Source organism: Hemiscyllium ocellatum, chromosome 26, assembly GCF_020745735.1.
Source record: "Hemiscyllium ocellatum isolate sHemOce1 chromosome 26, sHemOce1.pat.X.cur, whole genome shotgun sequence".
In the NCBI taxonomy this organism is placed as follows: domain Eukaryota; kingdom Metazoa; phylum Chordata; class Chondrichthyes; order Orectolobiformes; family Hemiscylliidae; genus Hemiscyllium; species Hemiscyllium ocellatum.
In genome coordinates, this window is record NC_083426.1 from 15704412 (window position 1) to 15727381 (window position 22970).

The following is a 22970-nucleotide window of genomic DNA, read 5'->3' on the forward strand; positions in this document are numbered from 1 at the left end:
TCTTGCTTTCAAGTTCATCCAGCTACCTGTCATAAATAAAAATACTATCACGAGGTACTATTTACAGAGTCTCATGTTTAGAAGTTTACACATTGCATACCAAGTTACATGATGAATTTGTAAATAAGAAATTTTTCACCATAACTGTTTAACAAAATGTTACTATGAAATAGAATCGCTCAATTTTATTGAAATATAACCACCTCTGGGTCTTACGAGTTTATATGGCAGACAATATTTGTATTTCCGTTTGTCAGACCCCAAACATGGGAAATACTAACTAAAATATATCAAAATCTGTTGTTGCTGAGAGAGATCAACTTCTTCAATCCTTTATCTGTTTAATTGAACACCAGGTTTTACTCTGTATTCACTTTGTATCTTGAGTTATTTTTTAATATATTTGATGTCTTATTTATGAGCCATTGGAGTCCATTGGTAGTCACTGTTCCCACTTAGGAACTTAAGAGGTTCATACATTACCACAGAGACAAAATTGAGGCAGACAATCCTGTGTAGTATTGACGGAGTACACGCTGTCAGAGGTGCAGTCCTTCAGGTGGGATGTTATATCAAGAGCCCCTCTACTCTTTCACGTCAATCCAAAATACCTCACAGAGCTACCTATTCTTTAGTAGTGCTGAAGAGTGCAAGTGAACATTTATCTCTCAAACAACATAAATAATATTTTTTAAATCCTCCAATTATTATAATATTTATCTGTGGGACCTTGCTGCGATTCATACATTGGGTGCGATTTTTTCTACATTCTAACCACACGTACATCACAAAAAGGGCTTTAAGGCATTCTAAGGTATTTAAACCACTGTAAAAATAAAAGATTACCTTTCTTTTTCAGGCAGTGTTAGAAACAAAAAGGTATCCTTTATAAAAGTGGAAAAATTCCAGGATTAAAACCTGCATTATCTCAGGAAACAGTGTCACTGAACCATCAGTAGAAAACTGATTTATTGACTTTCCAAATATTTTTTACCATTAATTCACTCTGAAAGACAACTTGGCCTTTCACCTCAGTGACAAATTTCCCTTTGAAGCCTGGCTGCTGTGCAGGAATCCACTTGTCCCAGAGATGGATACAGCTCAGATTCTCAAGGCTGCAATTTTCTAAATGTGGTGAGTATCAACAGACTTTGACCGTACCTGACATTATCTCACATTTCTTTCCAATCCAAAAAGATGGCAGGTTTTGCATTTATTACCCAGTGATCAGAGGCTGAATTGTAGGGTTGTCACTGATGGGAATTTGATGAGGTAAATCTTTAGTGATTTAGAGTGATTGAAATTACATAGGAAGCAGCCACAAAATACCTAATCTTTTGGGTACCATGTTACAACAGTTTGTACTGAACCCATGTGTAGTATAACAAGAATGTCTAAAATTCAGAATAGATTAGAAATGGAAAACGTTTGCTGGAATTCCATACATTCTTCAGACTTTATTGAATTGAGTTACATGGAGCTTCCAGTGCTGAATCAGGCCATTCAGCCTAACTAGTCTGTGCTGTTGGTCACACACCATATGTATTTCCTCCCATTCCATGTACAGAGGAACCTTGATTATCCAAACGAGATGGGTGGGCACTATTTCGTTCAGATAATTGATTATTTGGTTAATCGATCCAATGCCGCTCCTCTGGGGATCAGAGTTTTCTGAAAGTTCCTTTTTCCTCGTTCTGCCTGCCTTGCTCCCACTCTCTGTCTCAGGGTTCGTTTCTGAGCAAAGACACACTTGTATATAAGGGACCTGCAGCACTGCTGAAGCATCCTGCTCCCCCCCAATCAGTTCACTGGGATTGATACAGCAAGCATTCAGGAGACCTGGCAGCAGCACACCACGCACGAGCCCCCAACCCATTGTCTGACACCCCCAACCTCATCCACCCCGGCCTCCCTCCAACCTCCATCCACTCCGCCCCCTGTCTGACTCCCCCTAACCTCATCCAACTCCACCCCCGCCCACACGCAGTCACACACACAACTGTTTACTGCAACATTTTGTCAAGTTCCACCTTTGCCCTGTAAGAACAATGTTGGAGAGATTACCTGGGGAAGGGGGGTTTAGGGTACACTCCTGTGTAGAACTCCAGGGGAAGTGTGAGGGAGAGAGAGAGAGGGCGGGTGGTCAGTCATTTGGAGACGGTGCCTAGGGTCCCATCAATGTGTGGGACTGTTCTCGGCAGCATTTCAGTAAGCCGAGTTTGTTTTTAATCATTGTAAACAAGTTATTGATATCTTTAAGACTAACATCAGGGCAATGGAGTTTTGTTGCACTATAGCTGGTTAAATCAAGAGCCTTTTCTCATTGAGATTCAGCTGATAATGGCAAACAACCTGACCACAAATTGGTAGTAGTTGGCATTGCAAACACACAACAAGTTTAACTTCGATATATTTATGAGGTAGAATTCTCTCGAATTCTCCCTGTTATTGGACTCTGCATTTCGAACAATTGGTGAATATTTTCATTGCTTAATATTTAGGTATTTGATTCAGACCACTGACCAAAGAATAAGGTAATAAACAAAATGTACAGGCCAACATAATTTTACATAGGTTCCGTATCTGTGTAAAGTGATTGATAAGTACCTTAGTGAAATGACATCAAATGTAAATAAAGTAAACTGACTTATTACATGAAGGCAAAAATTAACCACAATGTAGTTTTCAGTTGAATTCAATCTATTTCCTACCATAATGTTGGCAAAGTACATCGCTCCCATTAACGCAGTTATCTGACTGACTGGTGCCTGAAACTACCTGGTATTATGGTGCATCATTTATTCAGAGTTCAACCAGCAGACTCCACTTCTCCCTGGATCACTAAGAAATGAGATGTCTCTACTTCACTGACTGTTTTCAATCTGTAGACTAGAACTAATCCTATTGCAAGAACCAACAATTGATTCCACCAGTGTCCTGGCACATAAGCATTCACCAAGCATTTCACATGTTTACCATTTCCTATCTCCTTTACCTCTTGTTAATGTTCAGTCTTCAACTGCTCCAGAAAATAAGATCATGAAAATCGAACAACAGCAGATGATGACAGCAATTTACTGAAGCAAATAACATCACTGACTTAAGGCTTCATTGGTTACAAGCTCCAAATGTATCACTTTTTGAACAATGTTGAAAATCACACAACACCAGGTTATAGTCCAACAGGTTTATTTGGAAGCACTAGCTTTTGGAGCGACGCTCCTTCATCAGGTGGTCGTGGCACCTCCAAATCAATTCTGAACAATGTTTCTCTTTTTCCTCTAAAGCTTTATAATTTCTGGCACTATCCACTTCTTTCAGTCCTACTTTGGTATTATCCTCCATTATTTTTGTTTTGTGATTTTCTCTAACTCTTCAAGCTCTCTCAACGATAACCACTGATTCACAGATCTGAGCAGACTGGTCTTAGCTAACCCACGATAGCTAAAAGTTATAGTTGCATAGGTACGCTATAGTTAACACACTCTTAAACAGATATGCATATAGAGATATTTGTGTCAACTCACCATTTTGTTTTCATATCAGTCTGTTGGGGAAATGCCCTGTCTTCACTCTGTTCAAGAGTCCTAAATTGGATGAAAATATTTTGCATGAATTTTTTGACATTTTAAAGTATTTGTCATATTTCCTGTTAGAATGCTGCTTAGAAATTCCTCTATGAAACCTGACTATTTCAGGTTTGAATTATTTGTAAGTTAGCTCAATTCCAAGCCGATTATATACAAGGTGTTTTGAAGATGGTAAATCTGAAAACTTCATATTTAAACAGAAAACTAGAGAAACAAACATTATAGGAATAAACTTTGTGAAATGAGTTTCAGCATAATTTAAAGCCACATTTTTCTGGAAAAATCTGAAGCATTTTTGATTGAATGCAGAGCATCTGAGGCAGTAATTAAAGCATAATACCTGTAATGTCAAAACATTGGGGGGAGGGATGCAATTTTCATGGTACTGCATTTGGTGGGGAGCCCTAGAGGAACTTAAGGGCTAGAAATGTGTGGGAATGAGAGAGAGAGAGAGAGAAGGGCAAAAATTGTGTTCGAATGTTTAGTCTTTCCACTTATTTGCCTTTTAGGTGATCCATTCAGGAGAAACATTGCACAAAGTGCAATGATACAAAATTGAAGCGTTTGGACAGAGTTGAGGTATAGATCATCTAAAATTAAATCAACTGCATTATATGGTGAGATTTTAACTCGTCCAAAACCCATCTAATTACACAGTGACAGAACGGGTTTCTATTCTGCCTTCGGGCTGGACAGAAGAAATCAGACAATTGACTTTTGTTGGGGTACAGTTACATAGGTTTTTAATTTATTGAGCAAATGCAAATCCAGGGGACGTCAAGTGATAACTTCCTCTTTTGCTCATTTAGAAGTGATCAGTCTGCCACTTAGTCTGTAGCATAAAGGGGTTACACATCTGTAATCTATACCATTCTTTGTGTCTCTCCCCAAGTGCATAAAGGGTTTGTATTGGGACCATGGGTAAAATATAAATAATATATTGAAACATATAATATATTTTACATGGATATAATATACAAATGCCACACCCCTATGGCCATTATTTTTAAGCCAACCTGGCCAGCCAGTGTCAGGCAGAATTTGACTTGATACAATATTATAGATACTACAACTAAAATGGATCTTTGTCTCAGTTGATACCAATGCAGATGCAGATAGCAAAACAAAAAGTACACAATAATGATTACAAGAATGAAAACTCATTCTAATTGTTCGATCATTTTCATGGACATGAATTAATGGATATATTTTATTGGGAGAGGGGAAAGGATTTTTATCCTGTGAGCAGAGTGATAATCATTTCAAAAACGAACTTATCAATCCGTTCCATTTATCAAATAAAGATTACGAAATGCAACAAAGGATGACAAGTGGAACTTGCAGGTCAATCTTTTCTTCCACAGTGGCTTGGAAGATCATCAATTCTGGCTACACTGAGTTATTTGGTTCACAAACCCCAATAGGGAGGGAATGGATTTTAATAATCCTAAATTTCTGCTTTATTAAATATCTCTAATAACAATTAGATTTCTAATTTATAACTGAGAAATGCATGGGGTTTTAGCTGTTGATTATAGTCTAGTTGTTTTCTTTCAAGCATCAAGGTTTTTAGAATTGAATTTCATTTCCATATATTTTAAATTCATGGCCTGAGGTTAGAAATTTGGATAATCCACTGTTGAATCCAGGAAGTTCCCTCAACCTCAGCTAACGACATACAGTGGTGCATGAATGAAAAATTCCATTCATAAAACTAGCCAGAGGCAAATGGTATATCAACACTGTTGAGTGGAACCCAAAACAACATTTTGTAAGTGGTGTCAATGCCTTTATCCTTTTAATTCCCCAGTGTCATTTTCCCCTCTTTCCTGTTACCTTTCATTCCTTTTTCTTTCATCACTGTTCCTTGTACAAAAATTACACAATCTTCTTTTTATTAATTTATATCATTTGCTCAAGGTTACAGTCAAGTCACAGTTCAGAACAAGTTGCATTATTTAACAAAAAATCCAACCCATCAAGAAACCTGTATACTTGAAACCTTGAGGAACTTTTTCCAGTGTACTATTGGGGAATCTGCTGCTTATATAGTCATAGAGTCTTGGAGATGTATAGCACGGAAATGGACCCTTTGGTCCAAGTGGACCGAGCCAACCAGATATCCCAACCCAATCTAGTCCCATTTGCCAGCACTTGGCCCATATCCCTCTAAACCCTTCCTCTTCATATACCTATCCAGATGCCTTTTAAATGTAATTGAACGCATCTCCACCACTTCCTTTGACAGCTCATTCTATACACGCATCACCCTCTATGTGAAAGAAGGTGTCCCTCAGGTCCTTATTAAATCTTTCCCCTCTCACCTTAAACCTATGCCCTCAAGTTTTGGACTCCCCTAACCTGGGAAAAAGACCTTGGCTATTCATTCTACCCATTCCACTCATGATTTTGCAAACCACTATAAGGTTACCCTCAAAAGTTCTGTTACATTCATGATTCTTACTGAAATAATTCCTTTGGATTAGGCATGAGATTGGAACAACTTCATCTTGATTTGTGTGAGCGAAAGTGAAGGTGTACAGATCAGGAAGCAGTTAAATACAAACCAAGTCATCAACATTTCTGATAATGAGAATTCCTTAGGAGCTCATGGATTATTTATAGAAAAAATATCGAGAATGTTCCAATGGAATCGAGACAGCACCATTGGTTCAGAATACAGGCAACTTTTAATCAACTAACATGAAAATGAGATGGTTGTAGCCACTATAACTGGGAGAATTTAGTGCAAATGCTGTATCCAAGTCACTATACTGGATTTGTGGTCAACTTACAACACATGGACTACATTGGTTCAAGAAAGTAGCTCACCATCACCTTCCCAAGATCAACTAGAGATGGGCAATAAATGTTGGCAAGCCAGTAACACCCATGTCCCATGAATGAATAAAGAAAAAAGATCTTGCTGCCTCTCAGTAGGGTGACCATTGACTACCAAAAATATAATAAGCCTTTTAGCTCAATGCAGTTTGCACCAGCTTCACAAAGGAAGGTCTGATGTGGAAATCCTTGCTAGCTAGCAAAATTCACCTCTTGCTTAAATAGTATTTTTCTCTTTGAAGAACATCCTTACATATCAACCTTGGTCCACTGGTGTTACACTTGCCTCTGACTTTAGAAGGTCATGGATTCAGGTTCATCTTACAGATTTAAGCATGTAACACAGAGTGGCATTTTGATGTTGCATTAAAGAAATGCTGGACTATTTGAGATTTTGCCCTTTGGATGAGATATTGCACTATTTGAGGTTTAAAGGAATAGAAGGATATTTTCATTAATATTGGTCTAAGTTACTGGCACCAAGTGGGGAAGGATGTTACCACAAAGTCTTCAGCAGAAGAGAGGTTCACTCTAAATAAAATATGTTTATTACCTAGTACTTAATAGCTATTTACATTACATCTGAGTTAAATGAAAGTCTCTTGTGAGAGATCAGGCTAGACCTAAGAGTTCATAGATACATTACTGCACAGCAACATGTAACATAGCACTATAATGAGTGAAAATAGACTGGTTACTAACACTGGTTAGTCTAGTATCCTGATAAGTGGAGCTTATTTTGTGATGTCAGTTAGAAACTAATTGTCTTGCACAAAAATAGCAAATAGAAGTCATTGTCAATTTTCTTTTACTCTTAAAGGAGTAGCCAAGTCCACAAGAGCAGGGAGAAATTAAGAATGACTCCTTGAAACTTCACATTTTTCATTTCTATGAAGCCTTAGAGTACTTACTGAATGAGATTACCGAGAGTCAGAGATGTGGAAATAGAAAGGTAAATATGAGCTTCAAGGTCCTTGTAGGTTATTCCTTCTCTTACTTGATTGCATCTTATGCAATGCATCAGGAAACTAGCGTGAACTTTCATAAACTTCATAAACTTCAACTGAGAAAGGTTTGGGTCCAATGATCATTGCAGTCTACAGAAGTCCAGGTACGTCTGGATGCCTGAGAAGGAGCACATGGGATTTTCCTTTCCGAGGGCAAATTGGTTTAGTCTGCATTCACTGGAGTTTAGAAAAATGAGGGGTAATCACATTGCCATACTAAATTGCTCATAGAGTCCAGGGATGTGTGGGCTAGGTGGATTAGCCATGGAAAATGCAGGGTTACAGGGATGGGATGGGTCTGAGTGGGATGCTGTTCAGGTGGTTGGGTGGACTTGATGGGCTGCACGGCCTGCTTCCACACAAGATGAATTCCTCTATTCTATAAAACAGGGTAAACGCAGGAAGGAAGATGCAGATGACTAAGGAGTTTGAACCAGAGTCACAATCTAAGGATATGTTGTGGGGCATTTAGAACTGAGATAAGGAGAAATTTCTTCACTCGGAGAGTGATAAACCTACGGAATTCCCTGCCACAGAATGCAGCTGAGACCAAAATTTGGAAGTTTTCAAGAAAGGGTTAGAGCTCTTAGGGCTATAAAAAATCAAAGGGTTTGTGTGGGAAACAGGGTCAAACCAGTGAGTTGGATGATCGACCATGATCATATTTAATGGCAGAGCAAGCTCAGGGTGCCGAATGGCGTATTCCTGCTTCTGTCTTCTATTTTTTTTTGTCAATGACGATGAAGAATTGAACTCTAATACTCTAACCAACAAAAAACTCTCCCATAAACCATCTTTGAAATGATACTTCTAAGTTTGACTAGAAACAAAACAACACCAGTTTCATAGAGTGACGTGGGATTATGCTAAGTGATAATGATAATGCTCATAATTTGAGGAGATGCATTGAATGTGGGGATGTTAAGAGAGTGGTGGATAAAAAATTGGGAGTAAAATATGCACTGGTAAATCACATTTGATAATGGGTATCACCAGCTCTTTGTTAAACCTCTAGATTATCAAGGTGATATAAAATATGGACTGTTGGTACTTTTATTCTATTGGCTAATTTAATACCTGGGACCTGCATGGATGGGAACAACATTCAAAAGGCACAAAAACATTGACTTAAAATGGCCACAGAGTTCACTTGGCTTACATAAGTTAACAAAGTTTACATTAAAGACCGACTGAACTGAAATTAATATTTCTTCAAATACAGTGAAATTAGCCAGTCAGATACAATGGGATGTGTGCAAAGGTCCGCAGCTATATTTTGATTTACACCATTATGAAAATCTTAATATGCTGGAGATAATGCAGGTAATTATCAAACCTAACACTTAGCTGATGCGCAATATACAACTGACTTTTATTCCAAGGATATCATTAGTATACCAGGAGGAGATGGAATTAAGGATGTAGTGCTGAACATGGGCTGAAAAGGCTGCCTCTTTCTTAACGTGTAACCTCCTTCTTAAAGGTCAACTACATTAATTGGAAAAACGCATCAGAGAACTCAAAACTTAAAATGATAATTGCAATATTTCCTCCTCTGATCTTCTAAGAATCTGACTAACCAACAACCATGGTTAAACTGCATGACTCGAGGGAACCCAAAGAACTTGAAACCTCCATTATTTTAACTCCTTTTTTACTGAACACTATCCCTGGTTAACTCTGTATCTGTGATACGTAAGGGCCCAAATGACTGCACAAAGGCATTATGAATATTTATAAACCATTATAAATATTTATAAATAAAACCATTTATAATAAATAAATATTTATTACTTTATCTCAGGGTTAGCGGGTAATAAACCTATTCTTTGTTTAACTCAACAAAATCTTGTGAATGTAAAATTGGTTAACACCAGCTTAATTAGATAGAGTTATCATGTTACGCTAAAAAACAGTAAACATTTGCTGTGACCAACTGAGAAAGTTGAGAGAAAGGGAGATGGTTCACCCCTTCTCATATGTTGGGCACAAGATAAAATCAATAATTGAAGCCATCTATTAGGCAGTGGGTTAGCCATCTCAACATCAATGTTAACTTCTGTCAAGCAGCTTCAATTGGACATCAGTCTGCACTCTCTATGGAGATTACCACCTGGCTGACTCGTGCTCAAAGATGCAAGCCTTTTGGTGAAAGACACCTAAGAATGAATGATATTTATCTTTAGAAATCTAATATTGTCTTTCTTATGATTAACGTGGCCACATCAACACATCACATAGCTCAAAACTCTAAATCTTGCTAATGGTGCTGAACAATGTAAATACAGTTGCTGAGTGACTGCTCCGAGATTTTATGACTGATGGTGAAGTTTAAGTTTTTCCTAAATAGCGCTGGATGAATGGTTCACGCTTGGTTTATCCAGAATAAGTATTTCTTCAGAGAAGAAAAACACATACCTACATCATTAATGAGGATGAGTGGGGGGGCGTTAATACAGGTGTGGGTAAAGTTTTACAATATTTGATGATGATAGCATTTAAACTAGGTGAAGCAAGTCTCACCCATTCGCTGAAGGGGGATCTAGCCCAGAATGTATTATCCATCCCTGATTAGTTGAGGAGGTGCTGAGCTGACTTCTTGAACCACTGCAATCCATTTTGTGAAAGTGCCATTAGAGAGGGAGTTCCTGGACTATGACCCAGCAACATTGAAGGAACAGCAACATATTTCCAAGTCAGGATGGTACACTACTTGGAGAGGAATTTGCAGGTGATGATGTTCCCATGTATCTGCTGCCTTGTCCTTCTAGATGGAAGTGGTAGTAGGTTTAGAAGTTGCTGTCTAAGGAAACTTGGTGAATTTCTGCAGTTGACGGAGCACATTGTTTCTACAGTGGTGCAGGGTGTGAATATGTCATTCGTGGAGAGATTGAATATTTGTGGATATGGTGCCTGTCAAGTCGGTTGTTTTGTCCTGGATGATGTCAAATTTCTGGAGTGTTGTTGGAGCTGCACTCATTCAGGCATATTCCATCACACTGCTGATTTGTGCTTTGTGGATGGCAGACAGGCTTTGGGAAATCAGGATTCCCAACCTCAGATCGGTTCTTGACATTACAGGTATTTGTACGGCTGATCCAGTTCAGTTTCTGGTCAGTGATAACACCTAGAGTACTGATATGGGAGATTCGGCAATGGTGATGCCACTGATGTTAAGTGTTCAAGGTTTGTGCGAAGATTTGTAGCTCTGGTGCTTATTGTTGTGGTTCTGTTCGCCGAGCTGGAAGTTTTTGTTGCAAACGTTTCATCCCCTGGCTAGGCGACATCATCAGTGCTTTGGAGCCTCCTGCGAAGCGCTTCTTTGATGTTTCTTCCAGTATTTATAGTGGTCTGTCCTTGCCGCTTCCGGGTGTCAGTTTCAGCTGTCCGCTGTAGTGGTTGGTATATTGGGTCCAGGTCGATGTGTTTGTTGATGGAGTTTGTGGATGAATGCCATGCCTCAAGGAATTCCCTGGCTGTTCTCTGTCTGGCTTGCCCTATGATAGTAGTGTTTTCCCAGTTGAATTCGTGTTGCTTGTTGTCTGCGTGTGTGGCTACTAGGGATAGCTGGTTGTGTCGTTTCGTGGCTAGTTGATGTTCATGTAAGCGGATTGTTAGCTGTCTTCCTGTTTGTCCTATATAGTGTTTTGTGCAGTCCTTGCATGGTATTTTGTAAACTACATTAGTTTTGCTCATGTTGGGTATTGGGTCCTTTGTTCTAGTGAGTTGTTGTCTGAGCGTGGCTGTTGGTTTGTGTGCCGTTATGAGTCCTAAGGGTCGCAGTAGTCTGGCTGTCAGTTCTGAAACGTTCCTGATGTATGGTAGTGTGACTTGTCCTTTTGGTTGTGGCATGTCCTCGTTCCGTGGTCTGTCTCTTAGGCATCTGTTGATAAAGTTGCGCGGGTATCCGTTTTTGGCGAATACCTTGTATAGGTGTTCCTCTTCCTCTTTTTTGCAGTTCTGGTGTACTGCAGTGTGTTGTAGCCCTTTCGAATAGTGTCCTGACGCAGCTTCGTTTGTGTGTGTTGGGGTGGTTACTTTCATAGTTTAGGACTTGGTCTGTGTGTGTTGTTTTCCTGTATACCCTTGTGGTGAATTCTCCGTTCGGTGTTCTCTGTACTATCACGTCTAGGAATGGGAGTTGGCTATCCTTTTCTTCTTCTCTCGTGAATCGGATTCCTGTGAGTGTGGCGTTGATGATCCGGTGTGTATTTTCTATTTCCGTGTTTTTGATGATTACAAACGTGTCATCGACATATCTGACCCAGAGTTTGGGTTGAATTTGTGGTAGGGCTGTTTGTTCTAACCTTTGCATAACTGCCTCTGCTATGAGTCCCGAGATTGGTGATCCCATTGGTGTTCCGTTGATTTGTTCGTATATCTGGTTGTTGAATGTAAAGTGTGTAGTGAGGCACAAGTCCAGTAGTTTAAGTATGCCGTCTTTGTTGATAGGTTCCGCCTCCTGTTTTCTGTTCTGTAAGTCCAGTAGGTTGGCTATTGTTTCTCTGGCTAGGGTTTTGTCAATCGAAGTGAACAGTGCCGTCACGTGGAATGAGATCATGGTTTCTCCTTTGTCTATGTGTGTATTCCTGATGACGTCCAAGAATTCCTGTGTTGATTGTATGGAGTGTTTGGATCCGCTGACCAGGTGTTTCAGTTTCTGTTGTAGTTCTTTGGCCAGTTTGTATGATGGTGTCCCTGGTAGTGATACTATGGGTCTGAGTGGGATGTCTGGTTTGTGTACTTTAGGTAGTCCATAGAATCTGGGGGTGTTGTTGCTTTCAGGTTTCATTCTTTGTAGGTCAGCTTTGGTTATCTGTCCGTTTTTTTGTAGATTCCTTAGTGTGTTATTTATTCTATTGGTGAGTTGTGGTGTGGGGTCAGATTCCTTCATTTGGTAGGTGTTGGTGTCTGCAAGTAGTTGTTGTGCTTTTTTGATGTAATCTGATTTACCTAGGATGACCGTCATTCTGTCTTTATCTGCTGGTAGTATGATTATGTTCTTATCGTTTCTTAGTGCTTTCAGTGCTTCCCTCTCCTTGGTGTTGAGGTTATGTGTTTGTCTTTTTCTTATCATCATAGGTACGACCGTTTGTCTCACTGTTTGTTGTGTCTCTTCTGTCAGTCCATTGTTCCTGACTGTGCATTCTAGTGCTGCTAGGAAGTCTGCTGTCTTGGCATCCCTGTGGTTGTAGTTGAGTCCCTTGGCCAGTATAGTTCTTTCCATGTCTGTGAGCTGTCTGTGGGAGAGGTTTTTGACCCAGGTGTGTGTTGTAGTGTCCTCTTTTTTGTGTGTTAGTTTGGCCATTTTTTCTTTTAGTGCCGTTTTTTTGCGGTGTGTTGTCCTGTTCTGTCCTATAGTGACAGCCTGTTCAATGGCCCGGGTCCATTCGTGATTAGTGGTTTTTGAAATTAACAACTTTTGGCGCGCAATTTCTTGTTTGTATTTGTGGAGTCGGTTGTGAGCGTCTGGGATCATTACCTGGATCATCCTGAATCCGTTCTGCTTGGCTGTTTCCCTGGCTTGTGGATTGTTGACTGGTGGTCTGTACTTGACACATTGTGGACGGATTTGATTCTTTCGGCATTCGTGTAGGAACCGGAGTTGTTCGTATGTGGCGCTTAGGCAGTTAGCGCAGGATTCCCATTTCCTGGCTTGTCTCAGCGTCTCTCGCCCGTAAGTGTTCAAGGTTTGTGCGAAGATTTGTAGCTCGGGTGCTCATTGTTGTGGTTCTGTTCGCCGAGCTGGAAGTTTTTGTTGCAAACGTTTCGTCCCCTGGCTAGGCGACATCATCAGTGCTTTGGATCAGATTACATCAAAAAGCACAACAACTACTTGCAGACACCAAAGCACTGATGATGTCGCCTAGCCAGGGGACGAAACGTTTGCAACAAAAACTTCCAGCTCGGCGAACAGAACCACAACAACGAGCACCCGAGCTACAAATCTTCGCACAAACCTTGAACACTTACGGGCAAGAGACGCTGAGACAAGCCAGGAAATGGGAATCCTGCGCTAACTGCCTAAGCGCCACATACGAACAACTCCGATTCCTACACGAATGCCGAAAGAATCAAATCCTTCCACAATGTGTCAAGTACAGACCACCAGTCAACAATCCACAAGCCAGGGAAACAGCCAAGCAGAACGGATTCAGGATGATCCAGGTAATGATCACAGACGCTCACAACCGACTCCACAAATACAAACAAGAAATTGCGCGCCAAAAGTCATTAATTTCAAAAACCACTAATCACGAATGGACCCGGGCCATTGAACAGGCTGTCACTATAGGACAGAACAGGACAACACACCGCAAAAAAACGGCACTAAAAGAAAAAATGGCCAAACTAACACACAAAAAAGAGGACACTACAACACACACCTGGGTCAAAAACCTCTCCCACAGACAGCTCACAGACATGGAAAGAACTATACTGGCCAAGGGACTCAACTACAACCACAGGGATGCCAAGACAGCAGACTTCCTAGCAGCACTAGAATGCACAGTCAGGAACAATGGACTGACAGAAGAGACACAACAAACAGTGAGACAAACGGTCGTACCTATGATGATAAGAATAAGACAAACACATAACCTCAACACCAAGGAGAGGGAAGCACTGAAAGCACTAAGAAACGATAAGAACATAATCATACTACCAGCAGATAAAGACAGAATGACGGTCATCCTAGGTAAATCAGATTACATCAAAAAAGCACAACAACTACTTGCAGACACCAACACCTACCAAATGAAGGAATCTGACCCCACACCACAACTCACCAATAGAATAAATAACACACTAAGGAATCTACAAAAAAACGGACAGATAACCAAAGCTGACCTACAAAGAATGAAACCTGAAAGCAACAACACCCCCAGATTCTATGGACTACCTAAAGTACACAAACCAGACATCCCACTCAGACCCATAGTATCACTACCAGGGACACCATCATACAAACTGGCCAAAGAACTACAACAGAAACTGAAACACCTGGTCAGCGGATCCAAACACTCCATACAATCAACACAGGAATTCTTGGACGTCATCAGGAATACACACATAGACAAAGGAGAAACCATGATCTCATTCCACGTGACGGCACTGTTCACTTCGATTGACAAAACCCTAGCCAGAGAAACAATAGCCAACCTACTGGACTTACAGAACAGAAAACAGGAGGCGGAACCTATCAACAAAGACGGCATACTTAAACTACTGGACTTGTGCCTCACTACACACTTTACATTCAACAACCAGATATACGAACAAATCAATGGAACACCCATGGGATCACCAATCTCGGGACTCATAGCAGAGGCAGTTATGCAAAGGTTAGAACAAACAGCCCTACCACAAATTCAACCCAAACTCTGGGTCAGATATGTCGATGACACGTTTGTAATCATCAAAAACACGGAAATAGAAAATACACACCGGATCATCAACGCCACACTCACAGGAATCCGATTCACGAGAGAAGAAGAAAAGGATAGCCAACTCCCATTCCTAGACGTGATAGTACAGAGAACACCAAATGGAGAATTCACCACAAGGGTATACAGGAAAACAACACACACAGACCAAGTCCTAAACTATGAAAGTAACCACCCCAACACACACAAACGAAGCTGCGTCAGGACACTATTCGAAAGGGCTACAACACACTGCAGTACACCAGAACTGCAAAAAGAGGAAGAGGAACACCTATACAAGGTATTCGCCAAAAACGGATATCCGCGCAACTTTATCAACAGATGCCTAAGAGACAGACCACGGAACGAGGACATGCCACAACCAAAAGGACGAGCCACACTACCATACGTCAGGAGCATTTCAGAACTGACAGCCAGACTACTGCGACCCTTAGGACTCATAACGGCACACAAACCAACAGCCACGCTCAGACAACAACTCACTAGAACAAAGAACCCGATACCCAACATGAGCAAAACTAATGTAGTTTACAAAATACCATGCAAGGACTGCACAAAACACTATATAGGACAAACAGGAAGACAGCTAACAATCCGCATACATGAACATCAACTAGCCATGAAACGACACGACCGGCTATCCCTAGTAGCCACACACGCAGACAACAGGCAACATGAATTCGACTGGGAAAACACTACTATCATAGGGCAAGCCAGACAGAGAACAGCCGGGGAATTCCTAGAGGCATGGCATTCATCCACAAACTCCATCAACAAACACATCGACCTAGACCCAATATACCAACCACTACAGCGGACAGCTGAAACTGACACCCGGAAGCGGCAAGGACAGACCACTATAAATACCGGAAGAAACATCAAAGAAGCGCTTCGCAGGAGGCTCCAAAGCACTGATGATGTCGCCTAGCCAGGGGACGAAACGTTTGCAACAAAAACTTCCAGCTCGGCTAACAGAACCACAACACTGATGTTAAGTGTCCAGTGGCTAGCCTTCCTCAGGATCACGGATGCCAAGGGTGGAAATCCCAGCCCTGAAAAGCTAATGAGTAACTAGGTTTATCAACTATGCTTAAACAAAATCCTGAAGGTTTCATCAAATGATTGTCCCTCCCGCCATGCTCTAAACATTAATCCACTTGTGACATCCAATATTTTTACTCTAACTGGAAAACAGACAAATAGCCCTTTTCTCCAATCTTTCAATATAAAGAAAAACATTCAAAGAAAATGATGAAAACAAGACGTTTTTAAAAAAAAACCGTCTGCACAGTGATTGTAACAAAATCAGTTAGGTGCATCTCATGGAATATGAATTCCCTGTTTGGGGCTGTTAGTACATAACCTGGCTTCCATTCTGGCACCTTTGTATCAACTTTTAAAAAAGGGTCAGTCATGGAAATGGCTACGAAGCCAAGTCAAAGCCTTCCGGGAAGTGAAGAAACAGCTATCATCCTCTAAGGGTGTTGGCACACTACATTCCCAAGGGAGATCTGGTATTGACATGCGATGCTGTCCCATATAACATTGGGATGGTGTTAGGTTATAGGTTGCCCAGTGAAGAGAAATACCCAATAGCATGTGTATCTAGGACCTTGGCTAATGCAGAGCGTAATCATGCCCAGATAGAGAAGAAGGTTTGGCAGTCATATTTGGAGTCAGGAACTTCCACCAATACTTTACGGACATAAATTTGTAATAATAATAGACCACAAATACTTGCTAGGTCTACTTAAAGAGGACAAGGCAGTGCCACCCATCGCTTTCGGCTAGATTCAGCAGTGGACTCTAATATTAAGTGCACTTAATACTCAGAACACTGTCTGGAGGGCTAAGTATCAAGCACAGATTCATTGAGCTGCCTCCCACTGGCAAATACACCACTAGTGGTGCTGCCAATGGAAGAATCATAATGGTTTTAAATTTTCTTCCGGTCACAGTTGATAATATCAGACTTCTGACACAGAAAGATCAAGTCCTGGCAAAACTGAAACAGCTGGTGATGAAGGGGAAACCAAATGACTGTCACAACGAGAATTGAAGCCTTTTTGTATCTGGAGAGACCAGATCACAGTAGAGGAGGGCATATTATTATGCGGAGCAAGAGTGATTGTCCTGAGCAAAGATTACCATCAGAACTCTACCAGGGTCATCCAAGGGTTTCTAAACTGAAGATATTGGCAAGAAGTTATGTCTGGTGGCCAGGATTGGATGCAGTGTCCATGGTGCCAAGAGGACAAAAATTACTGCTAGAAGCTCCCTCACATTCATGGGAATGGCCATAAGCCCTGGACTCAGTTACACATCAACTATACAGGTCCTTGCATGGCCTCAATGTTCTTAGTCAATGTGGACACTCAAAATGGCTGCAAGCTGGTTCATCAAGTAAGGAGGAGGGCAAATGGAGTGTGAACCTTTATTGTAAGGGAGAGTAAGTGAAAAAGTAAGGACGTTTTGGCGCAATGACTCTAACTGTACATGGAATTGCTGAGGCCACACACATAATATTCTCTGCAGTTGTGGTCTCTTTCCTTAAGAAGGAATATAACTGCATTAGAAGCAATTCAAAGAAAGTTCGCTAGTTTGATTCCTGGGATTGAAGAACTTACATTATGAGAAACATTTGAGCAGGTTGGACCTACACTTAATGGTGTTTAGAAGAATAAATGGTGGCCTTCTTGAAATATTGAATTACATAGGATTCTAATAGGGCTCAATGGGATGCATACTGAATGGCTGCTTCCCTTCAGGAGGAATCTAGAACTGCAGCTAAAAAATAAGGGAGCTCTAATTTGGGACAAGGAGGATTTATTTTACTCTGAGCGTCTTTAGTTTTTGGAATTCTCTTTGCTAGGAAACGTGGGAATGAGACAGATTTTGAGCAACAGGGAAGTCAAGGGTTATGGGGCAGAGAGAGAAGTGTCAGAGAAAGTCACACTCAGACCATCCATGACTTTACTGACTGTTACAACTGGTTAGAGGGGCAGAATGGCCTATTCCTGCTCCTATTTCTTATGTTGTATTCTCATCTCTACGTTTCAATAGTTGCGTAAAGCGAAATAAAGAACTCACATCTTTTGAGATTCCCCAGCACCTCTGATTGCTTTCCACCCACTGAATTACTGTTGAAATCTAGTCACTGTGTAATTCTCCTTTTTTGCCTTTCTCATTTTTAATCCCATGAACTTGACTACTGACAAAAGATGGTGAATGGGAAGGAGCAGGTGCCATTAGCACCACACAGGGAGTGGGAGGAATCAAACTGTGGCTGGCAAACCCCTGACTTGTGCCAATGCCAAGTGCTTTTCACACAGTGCAGTCCAGCACATGTTTAGAAATCAGAGGGCTGGGCTTTCACTGGTCTCCCACCGTAACCAGAGGAGCTTGTGCAGAATTTCAGCCAGATCATTTTCTGGCACTTGCAGGTCTCCGTTAACCCACCTCTGGCTGAAGGCTGAAAATATAACATTTCAATTTCAGTATCACAAGCTCCACAAAGTGTATCTGCTTCATGCTACAAACATAAGTAAAATGGTAATGCTCCCTCCCAGCCTTAGAGTTTTAACAAAACTGGAATCTAATTAAATATAGGTTTCCACCTCTATTACAATTATATGATAAATGTTTCAAATATGCAATAAGCTCACTCTGAGTAGAATGCCGCTGAGTTACAAAAATGTCTAGCTTCTATGAGTAAGAATATGTCTTCTTGAAAAAGGTCAATGGACAGAGGTAGAGACAGTAATAACATTTAGTCATGTGTGAACACAGCTTGGCTCTTGATTCTGCAGTTTCTGATGTGTTTAGGAATCACGTGATTTTGATCATTGTATGGAGGTGCCACGGTGGAAACACCAACACTTCCAAGTTCACCTTCAAGCCCTGCATCACCACATCATCGTGGCTTGGAAATTTATTGATGGTTTCTTCATCATCAGTGGGTCAAAATCCCCGGGTTGCAGCGTCCAACAAGGTAGCTCACCACCACCTTCTCAAAATCAATAAGGTATAGGTGATGAATGCTTGCTTTACAGTCCTGCCTACACCCCATGAATGTATAAACAAAAAAAATACAAAGCTGTAGCTGCACTTAATCCTGACCATTGGCGCAGCTAATAACCCCCAAATGACTGGACAGCAGAATTACCCACCACACTGAAGTTCTAAAGGACAAATTGGTAATGAAATTGTCATTCAAAATTTCAGCTGTTTGTGCTACCTGCTTTACATCACAAATTTTGAAATTCAGCAAAACAATTGTGCATTAGCAAAATGGTGACAAAAAGTCTTACGTTCTTAGAGAAAAACACAAATTCTGTTTTACATCAAAAAAATTAACTCGGAAAAAAATCGAAATCGATACGTTGAAACAGGAAATTGTTACAGCATCTTAAGGCAATGTGGTAGCTGATCATCTTGACTTTACCTATTTATATATATGTTCTGATGCCAGTAGAAAATGGAAATAGTGAGAAGTGCTGAGTTCCACTTCCTTCAAATGAATGCAAGTCAAAATAGCAGGAATAATGCAGCAAGACCGCTTTTCTGAAAGCTTTGAATTTGAATGATCATTTTCATGAGAATTATTCAGTTGCAAACAATCCAGTTTTGTTAACCTGACCTCAAAGCAAGTTCAGTCATAAATAGCTAACATTTATACAGAGTACTGTTTTCTATGTGCACAGATAGACACTATTGATCAGGTTTTTGAAAATTATTGGTTGAAGATTGTTTTGGATGTTCTCAAGGGAGGCTTTGAGTTATGAAGAGATACTTCAGAAGTTTGGGTATTGCCCATTGACACTGAAGAGATTGAGTGGCAGCCTGATAAACATCCTCAAGATAACGAAGCGTCATAATTTGGAAGAAGCAGATATAACATTAGGATAAGCACATGATGAAGTAAAGGGGAGTTAGATAAAAAGAAAGGAACTCTTCACATGGAGGTTTAAAGTGTGCCAAACTGTGTTGCAAACTCTTGTCGAAGTGGAACCCATTAGAAGGGAATTAGATGCCAAAAAGTGAGACACTACAAGGGGTAATGAGGACAGTGACATTAGACTATAATGTTCAGAAAGGAAAAAAAGGTAGGAAGTTGATGTTCAAACGCCTTGGGCAGAATCTTCTAGTGGTGTGAATGATGTGGGCTTTGACGAGAAGTGTGGCAGAATCATCCAAGAAGTCCATCAAGGTCTATCTCAATGTGAGGAACAACATCGCTGTATCTTTTAATTATGTTCTGGGTATCAAAGTGAGTTTCTCACCAGGCAGTGAGAAGTTGCCTATTGAAAGGGATTACTGCTTGTGAATTACCTCACTAACTGCATGTCTCACTTTATTAATATGCAGCTTCCTGTCTCATCATCTTCTGTGAGCAAACAAGATACTGAGAATTGTCACCGGTGACTTCAGCTCACTGCGAGCTATGGAGAGCCCCCATGTTACATTGAAATGTAGAAAGATAGAAAATAGGAGCAGGATTAGGCCATTCGATCCCTCGAGCCCTGTTCCCCCATTCAATATGATCATGGCTGAACGTAGAGCTCAATACTCTAAAGAAGCCTCCCCCCACAGCCCATGATCTCTTTAGCCACAAGAGCTACATCCACCTCCTTCTTGAAAACACATTGTTTTGGCCTCAACCACTTTCTGTGGTAATCAATTCCACAGGCTCACCAGGCTCTAGGTGAAGAAATGTCTCCTCATCTCAGTTCAAAAAGGTCTACCCTTTATAATTAAACAATAAACCCTGGTCTGGATTGCCCCACCATTGGGAATCCTTCCTGCATGTAATCTGCCTAGTCTTGTAAGAATTTTACAGGTTTCTATGAAATACCCCGCTCAATCTTTGAAATTGCAGTGAATATAATCCTAACCAAGTCACTCTCTCTTTAACCATCAGTCCTGCCATCCCAGGAATTAATGTAGTAAATCTTCGCTGCACTCCCTCTATGGCAAGAACATTCTTCCTCAGGTACGGAGACCAAAACTGCATGCAATATTCCAGGTGTGGCCTCACCAATGCCCTATATAAATGCAGCAAAACATCATTGTTCCTGTACTCAAATCCTCTCTCTGTGAAAGCTAACATACAGTTAGCCTTCTTTACTACCTGCTGCACCTGTGCACTTATTTTCAACAATGGTGCAGAAGAACATCCATGTCTCATTGAACGTTCCCCTCTCACAATTTACTGCCATTCAAATCAGAATCTACCTTCCTATTTTTGCTCCCAAAGTGAATAACCTTACATTTATCCACATTATACTGTATCTGTCATGCATTTGCCCCACTTATTCAGACTGCCCAACTCACACTGCAATATCTCTGCACCCTCCTCACAGCTCATCTTTCCACTCAGCTTTGTGTCACCTGCAAATTTTGAGGTATTACATTTAGTTCTTTAATCTAAATTAATGTATATTGTAAATAGCTGGGGTCCTGGTACCAATCCCTGAAGTACCCCACTAGTCACTACCTATCATTCACAGAAACACTAATTTATTCCATCTCTTTGTATCCTGTCTGCTAGCCGATTTTCCATTCATCTCAATATATTACTCCCAATCCCACAAGTTTTGATTTGACACATTAATCTCTTATATGGGACTTGATTGAAAGCTTTCTGAAAGTCCAAATCCACAGGCTCCGCCAATCAACTCTACTAGTTACAGCCTTGAAAAATTCCATCAGGTTTGTCAAGTGTGATTTCTCTTTTGTAAATCAATGCTGACTGTATCTGATTCTACCACTGTTTTCCAAGTACTCTACCATATATCCTTGATAGTAGACTCTAGCATCTTCCTCACTATTGATGTCAGTCTCATGCAGCAGCATCTCAGTCATGGTCCATGGGCATCAGCCACACACACACCATTCATCCATGGACATTGGAATCAGTTGAGCCAACAGATTCTCATGACATTTATCTGATCTACTTGCAGGACTGTTAGGAAGTATGGACCTGCATTGCAGGTCACACTGGCAACTAGCATTGAAAAGCTGCTGCAAAGACACTTTATGATCAGGGCAGAGATGGGACCAGGCTGCATTTCAGCCCCAATGTCCGAAATGTCGATTTTCCGGCTCCTCAGATGCTGCCTGACATGCTGTGCTTTTCCAATACCACTCTAATCTTGACCCCAGGCTGCATTTCAGGCTTGCTCACTTGTTCTTTGAGGAGTTGCTCACTTGGTGCCCACCTGGATGTTTGCAGTATCCATGTTTTTGCCGTACCTTGGGTGATAGTGCATTGGTGCAGCCAGAGCCTAAAGGCTGACAGTACTGAAGAAATGAGATGATCTTCGACACAGACACACAGACAGGCTGCATGTCAGTCCAGATCTGTCTGGGATGGGGATACCTTGCTATGCAGCACACCAAGGATTTGATTTAATGTGTACTAGCTGCCTGCATGGCAAACACACACCATGTTTATTCAATCAGATGGCCATGTTGGAAACTGGGTGGGGATTGGTCCTCAATATAGTCAAGGATGTAATCTACTGTCAGTCAAGGAGTCCTGGTACCATCTGTCATGGGTGCAATTTGCACACCGTCCAAGAGCTTGGCCACAGTCAGTCGTTCACTCGATCCAGTCACATTCAGAGGTAGATTTCTGTCTACAGTCTGGAGAGTGGGTAACAAACAGTTCCATAGGTCAATCCCAAGCAGTTAGGGGTATGGTGTACTGTCAGGCAGGGAGCTGCAGAAACAGTGGCCAGGGGTCTGGCCAGTCATGTTTAGAGACTGCTTTTCAAAGTCAGTCCAAGGTCTGGGGTATGTGCATTCCTGGGGATTCATAGGTCAATCACTGAGGGAGGTGCAAGGGGCATCATAGATGCAGCGGGGAATCTTTCCAAAAAGGGTGTGGAAATCAAGCCAGGGTGGGAACAAGAGGCATGTGTCACATTGGACACAAGGATGCTGACAGGAGGCAGTTAAAGTCAAGTGGGAGGGATTCTATATAGAAACTGGGCTGACAGGGTATTGCAATGTTAAGGCAGACATGGAGACTGTGGGGGAGACTGGTAGGTGAAGCACGGTGATGCAAGCTGTGAATCCCTCCA

At 41.1% G+C, this 22970-nt stretch overlaps 1 long non-coding RNA gene across 1 annotated transcript in view; it reads right to left on the reverse strand.

Moving 5' to 3' along the window:
- Positions 1–3526: 3526 nt before the first annotated feature.
- Positions 3527–22970, reverse strand: part of LOC132828304 (uncharacterized) — a 149627-nt gene continuing 130183 nt past the window's right edge. Inside the window, exon 3 of the long non-coding RNA XR_009646099.1 lies at positions 3527–3587. This is a non-coding gene — a long non-coding RNA (uncharacterized LOC132828304). The remainder of the gene's footprint in view (positions 3588–22970) is intronic.